Source organism: Saimiri boliviensis, chromosome 19 (assembly GCF_048565385.1).
Source record: "Saimiri boliviensis isolate mSaiBol1 chromosome 19, mSaiBol1.pri, whole genome shotgun sequence".
Classification (NCBI taxonomy): Eukaryota; Metazoa; Chordata; class Mammalia; order Primates; family Cebidae; genus Saimiri; species Saimiri boliviensis.
Window position 1 is genome coordinate 24,647,416 of NC_133467.1, and position 12,040 is coordinate 24,659,455.

The 12,040-nt window shown below is 46.2% G+C and overlaps 1 pseudogene; it reads right to left on the reverse strand.

Annotated features, from left to right (window-relative positions):
* Positions 1–2,003: 2,003 nt before the first annotated feature.
* Positions 2,004–3,810, reverse strand: LOC141582204 (dynactin subunit 5-like; annotated as a pseudogene).
* Positions 3,811–12,040: the final 8,230 nt, after the last annotated feature.

The window sequence follows — 12,040 nt, forward strand, 5'->3', positions numbered from 1 at the left end:
GAAGGTGGGGGTTCCTCCCAGGATGAAAGTCCCTGCTCCCTCACCTGTGCCGGATTTCCAACTTTCTGGAATTCCCTCCCACATTGTGGGAGCTCCCTCCGGGATTTTCCCTCTGGAAGCCCCTTCCACACTCTTCGTGGAAGCCTTTCTCCTCTTCTCCTTTCTTTCTCTTCTCTTTACCTAAATAAAATCACCTTTCTGCAACATTTTTGGGGTCCAATATTCACTTTTCGAGAGCGTATGGTGCAGCTGAAGCGGCCCCACTGCTTATTCTTTAAGAGGTGGGAGGCCAAGAACCCACAACATCCAAGAAAAAACCCGGTTACACACCCATTCATCCCTTCTTCGGTTAAAATCATCCGCCCACCACAACCACCAGTACCACCCCTCCGTCTCTGCGGATGCGTGCCAGCCCTGTCCGCTCAGTGCATTTCATCTTCCTGGTCACAGTGATAACTTGAGGCTGGATACCTTCCTCATCTGGACCAATGAGAACCAAATTCAGCAGTTCTGTCATCAAAGGAGAGCGCATTTTACCAATAACTGGTGCTGTGGGGCCACGCCGTGAAGCCTGAGAATAAAGCCAACTCAAAGGAAAGCAGAGCTGAGAGCCGAGGAGGCAGATCCCTGTTTGGAGTCCTGGGATGCAGCCTGAAGCCCAGTCTAGCCCAGCCTTTTTAGCTACACGAGCCATTAAGTTCCCTCTGCCCCAAGCCCACTGGAAAGAGTCCCAACCAAGGTTCTTCCCATCTGGTTGTTCTTCTGGAAGTATTCTGAGGGCAAGGAGATTTTCTTCTTGAGGCTTATAAAAGTAATTGTGTGGTGACAGACTGTTCCTAGGTCCCTGGGGTGAGAGACAGAGTCCAGCTAGCCTTCCCAAGGATACACACTTAGGACTGTCGACACATCTTCAAATACATCAGCACACAGTTATAAACTCCTGTTGTTTGTATTAGCTATTGTTTTTGTCTTCCTAGCACCTTGTTTTGGATGGAGAAAAGGTCATGACCTACACTGGATGAATCACATGTCCAGACACACATGGCCACAGGGACTGATCCAAGAGAGCATAGGACTCACACAACAAATGATTGAGAATGTTGGGAGTTTTGCCAATTAGAACTGGACAGGAAGAAACCGTTCATTCGGGGCCTCCAAGCTGGGAGGATGCAGGTCTGGAGCTGACAGCTGTCATGGCCCCAGATGCACGGAGAAGGCTCACGTGCAGCAGGAGGAGAGGAAGCACCACAGAGGCCTGTTCGAGTTTGCTTGTTGCCTCCCAGTGGCCTTTCTCCCCCCACTCCTTTTTACTAGCAGAATCTCCTTCCTCAGAGTGTTGGCTGTCCAAGTAGAAACTAAATCTACAGCCTCCCTTGTTGCTAACCATGGTCACACGGCAAGACAGTAGAAACCTGGGTGCCTGATGATATCATGGAACCAGCCATTTGCCTGGCCAGGACCAGCTGACTATCTCTGCACTGTTAAGGGAGAGAGAAATAAACTTCCATCTTGTCTGAGCTATGTGGTTTTAATGTATAAACTTTTTTTTTTTTAATGACAAACTAGAAAGGAGTTCTAGATGGAACTAGTGGAAATGATTACATACAGCTGTTTTGTTTTGCAAACCCCAAAAGTGGACATTAAGTCAGGATGGCTCCTGCTAAATTCTAACCTTCAAGGCTGAACTGTTCTGCCCTATTCACTTACAGATCAGAGCACTAAGCAAGGCCAATCTTCTCAGCCCCTCACTTCGAAATCTTCCTTCTAAGCTAAGAGGTCAGAGCAGAACCAGGAAGGGTTGTGCTATTGGCCAGAAGGAGACGGTAAGAACAGCCCTAGCAGCTTCATTTACTCCTGGGGCTCTGTGCCCACAAACTGATTTTAAGAGCCGCTCATATATATATATATATATATATATATATATATATATGTGTGTGTGTGTGTGTGTGTGTGTGTGTGTGTGTGAATGGGCTCCTAATACAGACGTTTTTGTGTGAATTGTGGAGTTTATGGCAAATACAGGGTAGGCTGAATGGTTCCAGGACAGGGAGCATGAGTTCACAAATACGATGTCTTCGATGAAATAAGGTAAGTACCTTGAGGCAAGGACTAACCATCTAACTAATGCATCCACACGAGAGTCTCAAATCTAACACCTGGCAAAAGTATAACCTGAGATGCTGAGGTCTCCACTTTTAGTGAAAGCCAAAGGCCCTAGGTCAAAATGATAAAAAGTCTGACTAACTACCCTAGGACAGCTAAGATCCTTTTAGGAAAAAGAGAGAGAAACACTAATCACCCCCACTTCAAGTTTTAACAGCCAACAGGAATCTCTGCTCTGAAAAGTCACAAATACCTTTTCCCAGGATTATGAGCAACTGCAACATGGCCAGATGTGTTAGCAGCAGAAAAGCTGGGCATTACCTGTGTGACCATCCTGGGCAGCCTGAGAAGACAGTGACTGGTGGGACCACAGTTTCTGGAGATAATACTGCGCTGTCAAGAATTTTGCAGCAGTCTTTCAACACACACCGGCACCCAATCACACAGCTCTTGCCAACATTGGAAGCAATCTCAGCTGCGTTGACCATACAATCTTCCTCAATAAAGACCTGGTCCCCGATATGTAAAGGAAAGAATGCAACACCTTTGCTGAATGTCTTGAATGGTGGCCTAAGGACACTACGACTTCTCACAATCCCATGGTGTCCAGCTCTCACGTTTGCCAGATCCCCTAGGATAGCACGGTCATTCATCACAACAGTCCTGCCGTTGAGAACGATGGTCTAGATTCCACACAACACTGACTGGCAACTGACTTTGTTCCCAGATGCTGTCTCGATGTACTCAGACTTGTTGCACAGCAGCTCACCCAACTCCATTGCCACCATCTCCCTCCCTCAGCCCTGGATCCCATCAGTCAGTGGGTCGGTCTTTCTGAGATCCTGCTATTCCAACATTTCTGTCTGGCCACAGCATTTCCCTGCTGAAACCCTTAAATGAGGCCACATAGCCCAGGGGCTGTGCTCAAACGCACGGTCTCTGAGGCTGGACTACCTGATTTCAATCCTCTCTCGTTTCTAGCACATGTTTCTCATCTATAAAATGGGGATATTAATAGCACCTGTCTCTTAGAGTTGCTTTAAAAACTGATTGAGGTTGTAGACTAAGCATCTGCAAACACTTACTGTTCTCCACTCTTTGCTATTTAAAATCCAAGCTTCGTAAATGGTCTATAAAAGTCTTTACTATCTATTCCACTTACCTTTCCAGCCCCATCTCTCAATCTCCCAAGCCAGCACACACTACTTCAGACACACGGAGCCTCGTGCGGACCCTGAAAGGACCTCTCTCTCTCCTTCCCTCTCTCTCTTTCTCCCTCCCTCCTTCCCCATTAGTTCTTTGCCTGCCCAATTGCTCCTCGCCTTGCCCACGCCTGCTCCACAGTGGGTCAGTGCTCTCTGTGCCCATACAGCTCCCTCTTGTGGTAAGGTCCAGCCCTGCAGGATCCTATGAACCCCTCCGTACTGGTGCGGAGATGAGAAACTGTGGAAATAAACATCATAAGACAGGTCAAGAGATCGAGACCATCCTGGTCAACATGGTGAAACCCCGTCTCTACTAAAAATACAAAAAATTAGCTGGGCATGGTGGCACGTGCCTGTAATCCCAGCTACTCAGGAGGCTGAGGCAGGAGAATTGCCTGAACCCAGGAGGCGGAGGTTGCGGTGAGCCGAGATCGCGCCATTGCACTCCAGCCTGGGTAACAAGAGCGAAACTCCGTCTCAAAAAAAAAAAAAAAAAAAAAAAAAAAACAAGACACCGAGGTAGAGAAAGGAAAGTCTGGGCCCAGGGGTCCACTGCCAACCAAAGCGTGGAGTCCGGCAGTAGCCCGAGTGCCCAGACGCTCTGACTTTTATTGAGGACAAGACAGGCGGCAGGGTAGGTTGGGCGAAGCATTGGTGGTCAGTGATAGGGTCAGGTAACTCAGGTGTCTTGGAGAACGGGGGGTGGGGGGGTGGCCAGGACTTTCGAGTAGCCAAGGGAAGGAGAAAATCTAATGCGTCAGCACTTTTTACATACTGGTCAAGAAAGAACAAAGACATTAAGATTCATGTTACTTTTACTAATTCTCATCCTCTAAGAAAAAGAGGAACCAGGTGCAGAAGCGGAACATGAAAGTAGGCATGGAAGGGGACCGCTGAAGCATCACGTAGAGGTGGTTAAGCCCCCAGATGTGTGTGGGTCCCTGACAGCCGTCAGGCCTACCGCAAGAGCTTGGGGGAGTGGAGTTTTCTCCTAATTCCTCCGAGGAAGGAGACATCTCCGACATCTCCTTCCATAGCTAGCTCAACAGCGGGCACTTTCCCAGCCCTGCCGCACAGCCGAGGCGCCCTCCGGCAGCCCTTACGCGGGCGTGACAAAGGGCTGAGAGCATCTTGCCTTAGGGTCACCTCTTTCACAGTGTTACTTCAGTTCCATGCTTCATGACCTTAGACTCATTAATAAAATTAAAAGTTTATATTGAATATATATATATGTGTGTATATACATATATGATTACATATGAATAACTATGTGATTATTTATGATTATATATAGGAATAACTATGTGACTATATCTCTAATTCTTTTCTAGTTCAGCGTTTATGTGGGAACAGGCTGAGGCTTCAGACCCTTGCCTCGGCACTGGCGGGGTCTCCCACCCACACGTCACTTCCTAAGCTACATTCTCATTCTCTTCTTTTCTGCTAGCCTAAAAACCCAGTTGTCTTCTCAGCATGATGCACAGTGCCTATTACCTAGTAGGTGCTCAGTAAATATTTGATGAAAGAACAAATGTCCAAGCTGTATGATAAATTCGTCATCAGCCATATTTCCAACTCTACAATCATTCCAAATACAATCATTGCTTGGACTTAGCTCTCCGCACCAAAAGGAAGCTACTTCTCTCACAAGGACGTCCAAATCCCAGAAAGAAAACAGGGACTGTGGCAGGTAAGAGGCAGAGGCAGAGTCTGGGTCAGCAGATGACAGCAGCCATGAGCATATGTAGACTCCGTCCTCAAGACTGGAATATTCCAAAGAGCACACAACCCTGGAACATTAGGGAAGGGCCTCTGGACTGGTGGGTGGCATCAGAGACCTGGCCTTGCCACTGACCTGCTGGACAACCCTGGACTAACCATCTTTCCTCTCTGGGCCTCAGTTTCTTCACATATACAATGAAGGATTTGACTTTCATGCTCTCTAAAGATTCTTGCAACTCTAATGAAGTGTGTCTATGACACAAGTCATGTGATTCCTCCTTTCCAAACATCTGGGTTCCCCATCGCCTGTGGAATCAAGAATCAGCCAGAAGCAGTGGCTTACTCGTGTAATCTCAGCATCTGGGGAGACCAAGGTGGAAGGATTGCTTGAGTCCAGGAGTTCAAGAACAGCCTGAGCAACATAGTGGGACCCCTTCTACACACACACACACACACACACACACACACACACACACACAAATTAATTATCCAGGCATGGTGGCATGTGCCTGTGGTCCCAGCTACTCAGGAGGCTGAGGTGGGAGGATCACTTAAGCCCAGGAGGTCAATGTGGCAGTGAACCATGGTCATGCCACTGCACTCCAGCCTGGGTGACACAGCAACACCCTGTCTCAAAAAAACATCAGTATGACACTGGCGAATAGGATTGTATGCTCTCACTCTCTCACCTTGGCCAGTCCCTAACTCCCAAATTCCACACAGTTGAAATCTTTCCCTTTGTGCCAATTCAGCAAGTCTATTCCCTGTTCCCCCACGAGCTGGTTATTCTTCTGCCCACAGTGTCTTCTCTCCTCTCTGCCAGTCGACATCCTCCCCCTTTCCAAGATCCAACTCAAATCCCAACTCCTTCATGCAACTTTCCCCAGCCAGCGCGCACAGGGGGCTTTGGCTTTCCCTGCTGGCCTCCGTTCACGGGTTATGTACATGGCAGCACGCTGCCTTCTCAATTGCCTCTGATCTTGCTTTCATTGATCCCTACGTATTAGTATCTTCTTCTCATAAGGAATATGTGCTTCTCGAGAAAGGAGCCCTGCCTTTATTTTCACACCTTCCTCTCACCCTGCCTCCTACTCTGTTAGCCAGAGAATTGTACTGAGTAAACACAGCTTGGCTAAGCGAGTAGCTTTCTGACTGAATTATACATCTCCTGAGGGTTCATAAGTGTTCAGAAAATGGTGCTATATGCCATCATATTTAAGGAGCCCTGTTTTTCATGAAGACAGCTTTCAAAACACAAGATGCCTCCAAGTTTGCAAATGGTCTCATAAGTGACTGGGCAGTCACCTCCCTTGTGCACCGGAGGCTCCCTCGGCTGGGAGATCTACACATTCCGAGCTCTCCTCTCCTTCCACCTCCCAGCCTCATCCCCATAGTCCATGGCCGCAGAACTGATGTTTTGAAAAAAAATCAAAGCTGAGAGAAAAGAATCTATCAAACTCCCCCATCCTTTTTTGGGCCATCTGCCTGATTTAAGTCCACCTCCAGATTTGTGGACCCAGTACTTTTCATGACTAATTTTACCTAAAGTAGACTCTCTTTAATGCCATTTTTTTTTTTAATAATAATGTCAGGAAACTTATTTTCTCACCCAATAGCATGTATTATGAAATACCCAGTACTGCTGTTTCTTTCATGAGCCTTCCAGTACAGAAGAATCTGACACTCCCCCCTTTCCTTCCCTCCCTTCTTTCCCTGCCCAAGCTTTCCATCCAGCATCATCATCATCATCATCATCACCATCCTAACAGTGCTGGCCACAGCTGACACAGCCCTCTTGTGGCCCTAATCTATTTCACCGTGCTCTAATTGCTGTCAGTAGACAATCAAGATTCTCAGGGGCCCTCCTCTCCCTTCCCCTGCCGGCCACTCCATAGTTACAGCCTTCCCAGACCACCGCGTGATTTCTGGGGATAAGGTGGCTCACTCATGTGGTAAAGGAAAGTGTTCAGAGAGAGGCAGGAGGCAGGGAAGCCTGCAGGAAGGGGCTGTGACAGGAGGACAGACCTGAAGCTAAAACTCAAAGACCAAAGTGAATGGCTGATAGAGACACCAGTCCCATTTAGAAAACTGCTTCTACCTCTCTGGATGTCATTTTCAGCTTGGGGTTTTCTTAGTGTCATGATAAGGGGAAGTGTTGGCACAAATGCTGACAGCAGCACTTCCTTTCCTTCAAGCCCCAGATGATGCCAGATACAGATTTCTTTCAGCCGTAGGTCAGCCTGGTGCCTTAGAGGGTAGTCATCCAATGACGCTCACAGAGCAGCCCTCATGTACAAAAGGATCGTGTTCCACTTGTGTCCAAGCCAGTTTTTGTGAACTTAAAAATGCATTTTCCCATAGAGTTGTTTTGATAACAGGTGGCTAGCTTCCATAACCACCTGCAAAAATTCCCATCCAAAATGTAGTTGACAGAAAATGTACTTAGCAGGGAGAAAAAAAAATGGGTAAAACTAGATTGGGAGTTCTTTGAGGGTATCATTTTTTTTCTTATTTAATTATTTTTCTGCTTTCCCAGTCTTACCCACTGCCCATCACTGAATGTTTTTACTCATTAAATTTCAGTGCTTGAGAAAAAAAGCAGGTTTCATTAAAAGTGTATTCAGATATATCTAACGACTTGTGTGGATTTCTTTTTTTTTTCTTTTCTTTCTTTTTTTTTTCTTTTTTTTTTTTTTTTTTTTTTTTTTTTTTTGACACAGAGTCTCACTCTGTTGCCCAGGCTGCGATCTCAGTTCACTGCACTCTCTGTCTCCTGGGTTCAAGTGATTCTCCTGCCTCAGCCGCCCAAGTAGCTAGGATTATAGGTGCCCACCACCACACCTAATCTAATTTTTTGTTTTTTGTTTTTAGTAACAATTAGGTTTTACCATGTTAGCCAGGCTGGTCTCCAACTCCTGACCTCAAATGATCCACCTGTCTCAGCCTTCCAATGTTCTGGGATTACAGGCATGAGCCATCACACCTGGCCTGGATTTTCTAAAATGACTTCCAGGACTTTCGATCCTGACCATACCAGTTGCCTAATGTCACCCTCAGATATAGAACTTTCCTTTCCACTGACGTTTTGGTGGCAATATTCATGCATTTATCAGTGATAATTTTTTAAAAATTGGTCTACAAATGGACTAAACTAAATAAAAGAGGAAAAGGAGGAAAAAAGAAAAGAAAGTAAGTGAAGGAGGGAGATTCTCTTAGAGTACCCGGGCAAAATTCCAGGGTATAAGGTGGGGAATATTGTTAAGCTAGAAAGGAAAGAAAGAGAGAGGGAGAGAGAAGAAAAGAGGAGAGGGAAAGCGAGGAGAAGAGAAAAACCAAGACAAGCAAGACAGGGGAAAGGGAGCAGGTGATACATTGCACGTCCTCCCAGGTGGGGAAAGACGGTGGCCAGGACAAGATATTAGAGCCGACACTGCCACCTGCCTCTCTCACAGTGCACCTTGACTGGCTGACGTCTCCCTGGTGTGGTTTGAGCCTATCTACGTGGCTGCACTTGAGGGCAAGATTACCTTGGTTTCATGGTTAAGGAGTTTCTCTACTTCAAAAGTAAACATTACAGCTTATAAAGTGAGTTAGAGAAGACCAACCTGTAGCCTAAGGAATCTACTACTGGCATTCTACAAAGGTAAAACCATTGTTTTCCCCACCTGCATGACAGAAGAACACAGTACAGTGTTTATAGCTCAGGCTCTGGAGTCAGACAAAGGCTTAGAAATCCAAGCTCCTACTCTCCCTCACTCTGGGACCTTGGGAAAGTTACTTACTGATTATTGACCTCTGTTTCATCACTTATAAAACGGAAAAAATTACATCTTCCTCAAGGAAATGAAAATTAAAAGAAATATCACATGTAAATACCCAAGTACCGTGCTTGGCATCTGATACATTTTTGAACATGCTAATAATTATTTTTCTATTATAGGACTGTTATTGGTGTTACAAGATTATTAAGGCTGCAATGAAGACTAAAGAATCTCGCGACAGCAAAGCGACACATATCACCAACCAGCATAGCTGGGAGATGAAGAACTAGCAAAAAGAGACGCTGCTGACTCGGACTGAGCCAGGTCTACAGGGCAAGCCTGTCCTCCCAACACCTGGACCTCACTGGGAATATGTGCCTTCTTCAGGTGGTGGGGAAGTCAGGCAGGACACAGGGACTTCTGCCACACTGTTCAGCTGGCCAGCAACTGTCTTAGTCCTTTGTAGCCCTTTGTGCTGCTACAACAAAATACCTGAGACTTGGTAATTTACAAAGAATGGAAATTTATTTCTCACAGTTCTGGAGGCTGGAAAGTCCAAGATCAAGATACTGGCATTTGGTCCGGTGAGGACCTTCTTGCTGCATACTCATATGGCAGAAGGTGGAAGGGCAAGAGAGAGCAGAAGAGAAGGCTCTTCAGTAAGTGCCTTAATCCCATTAACGAGAGAGGAGCCCTAATTGCCTAATCACCTCTGAAAGGCTCCAGTCGCACTGTCACACTGGCACCACCTGATTTTTGAAAGAGACACGTTCAAACCATAACAGAAACCCACATCCTATTTGGAAGAATTTCCTATTTTTGTGAATCTTGGTAGGAGGGAGTTGGCCTCCTACATACTACAGGAGCCAATTGAACTCTGTCACCCAGAGTTATGAAAAAAGCACCTTGGCTTCCTGCCTCATAACCCACAGGAACCCACCTGGTTCTGTTATCAGTGGCGGATGTCTGAGTTACAGCAGCAAATGCATACAACTCTGAAGCAACCTCGATTCTTGCCTCCTCAGAAGAAAAAATGAACTGAGGGACGTAAGGCAGAAGAAGAAACTGAGGCAAATTTTAGAGCAGGACTGAGAGTTTATTAAAAAGCTTTAGAGCAGGAATGCAAACAAAGTAAGGTACACGTGGAAGAGGGCTAAGCGGGCATCCTGGGGCACAAGCGTGCGGTTTGACCTTTTGGCCTAGGGCTTTTATGTTGGCGTACTTCTGGGGTCTTGCATCCTTTCTCCCCGCTTCCTCCCTTGAGGTGGGTTTTCTGCATGTACTGGCCTGCTAGTGCTTGGGAGGGGAGCGTGCAGCGTCCCAGCACAGGCTCACGTGAGGCATTCCACCTATTCCGGTGCAATGCCCGCAGAAGGTCCTATACCAGTGAAACGCCACCATTCTGCCTCTTAATGCGCATGCTTGGGATCACTGGCTCAACTCCTGAGATTTTATCAGGAAACTAATCACCAGTTTCAGGTTTTTTCTATCTATAGGAAGACTGCCTTTTCTGGCACTGGCTGAGACCAATCGCTGTTTTAGAGAGTTAAAACGCACCTGGCCATCACCTGATGGTTGCCCCACATTCTTGGGCAGGCAGATTCCCCTCCTGCCCTGCTCTGCCTGACTAGCTACCTAAGGTAACAATTCCTGCATGCTTGTCACACCTGGTTTCCAGCTTCCCGGGAGTTGCAAGCCCCTGCTTCTATTTCTGTTATTTACACCCAAAAGAGTCTTATCTGGCATCTTATAAGCTCGGTGGACTCAGCAGTTCCTCAGTTGCACTTCTTGCCCAGTGATGACCTTTGTCACTTTATAAGATCATATCCCTCTTCAGAAGCTACAGAGCATCTTGGAAGTCCAACGTCCCAACCAAAGCAGAGATAAGCTGTACCTCACTCCCAGTCAAGGACCCACCTGCCCCTCCCTCAACACCTGAGTTACGGTTACTGAGTACTTAGGGAAGAGTTCTTCTAAGTCCTTCACAACAATTAATTTATTTAGTGCTTGCACTACTCTATGAAGTAGATACAATTATTACCTTATCCCCCTTTTCACAGAGGAGGAAATAGGGTTCAGAGAGGTTAACACACATGCCTAAAGTTACAGGAAAGAAACAGGACTAGGATTTGAACCCAGGCAGTCAGACTCCAGAGCCTAGCATCACACACACACCAACTTACACTGCTTCTCCAAAGCTGCCTGAAAATAAGTACATAGAGTTATTTAGTGCCAACATATGCTGTGAAGAAAACACAGTAGGGAGATGAATGAGGAGGAAAAAAAGGGTGATGGACTGATCGTTTTGTAGGATGGTCAGATAAGGCCTATTAGAATGAAGTGGCTATAAACGGAGAGTGAAGAGTGAAGAAGAGTGGGTCTGGAGAACTATTTCTGGCCTTCGGTGCCACTCAGAACTAGTCAGTCCCACTTCTGTATAACCTATCTCCCAAGATCCGAAAGAAACTCTCTCTTCTCTACTCTTCCGTAAAACACCCCATAATGTTGTGTTCACTTTCCAGTGTTGTAATCATCCTGAAGGCTGCTTGGACCACAGCCCTGACTCTCAGTGTCTTCCTTAGACGGCAGGTCTGCCACCAACTCCAGACCCAGACCCAACAGCACGCAGGCCAGTTCTTTACACTCAGCCTAGACCTCGCCTGCCTCTGCGCTCTCATTGTCTCTGTAGCTGCTGTATCTTTTGGCTCCCGGATCTTTTCCAATAAACAGTTCTCCTTCTAAATTTGGACAATTGCTTTAGGAAAAAAAAAAAAACAAAACAAAAAACACCTCTGAAATTTTAACTTCTTCCTGTTAGTTTTAGCCTGTTATTCCAGGCTGCTAAAATGATTTTCAACTCTCAGACCTGTCATCGTTATTAAACTTCCTCTGTGCTTTGTCATGTCGGCTAAATTATAAAATTTTTTTTCTTCATGTGAGTCAAGGATAAAATTCTTGAACCGGACAAAGTAAAGGTCCAGGACAGAGTTCTCTGCCTCAGCCAGAGACCATCCCATAGGCCGAGAATGGGTGTTGTTTTTTCCAACAGGTCTGGGTACCTGAGACAACAGTAGCCTCCAGTCATACACTACACGCTGTTCTCCACCAAGACAGCCAGAACGCACATCCCCAAATGTCAGGCAGAAATGATACTTCATTGTATCCACAGATGTCCCTGAGCTTACAAATTAATAGCTCTGTTTTAAAAAGTAGAACAATGTTAATTTTTTATATGTTCTTCCTGTAGGA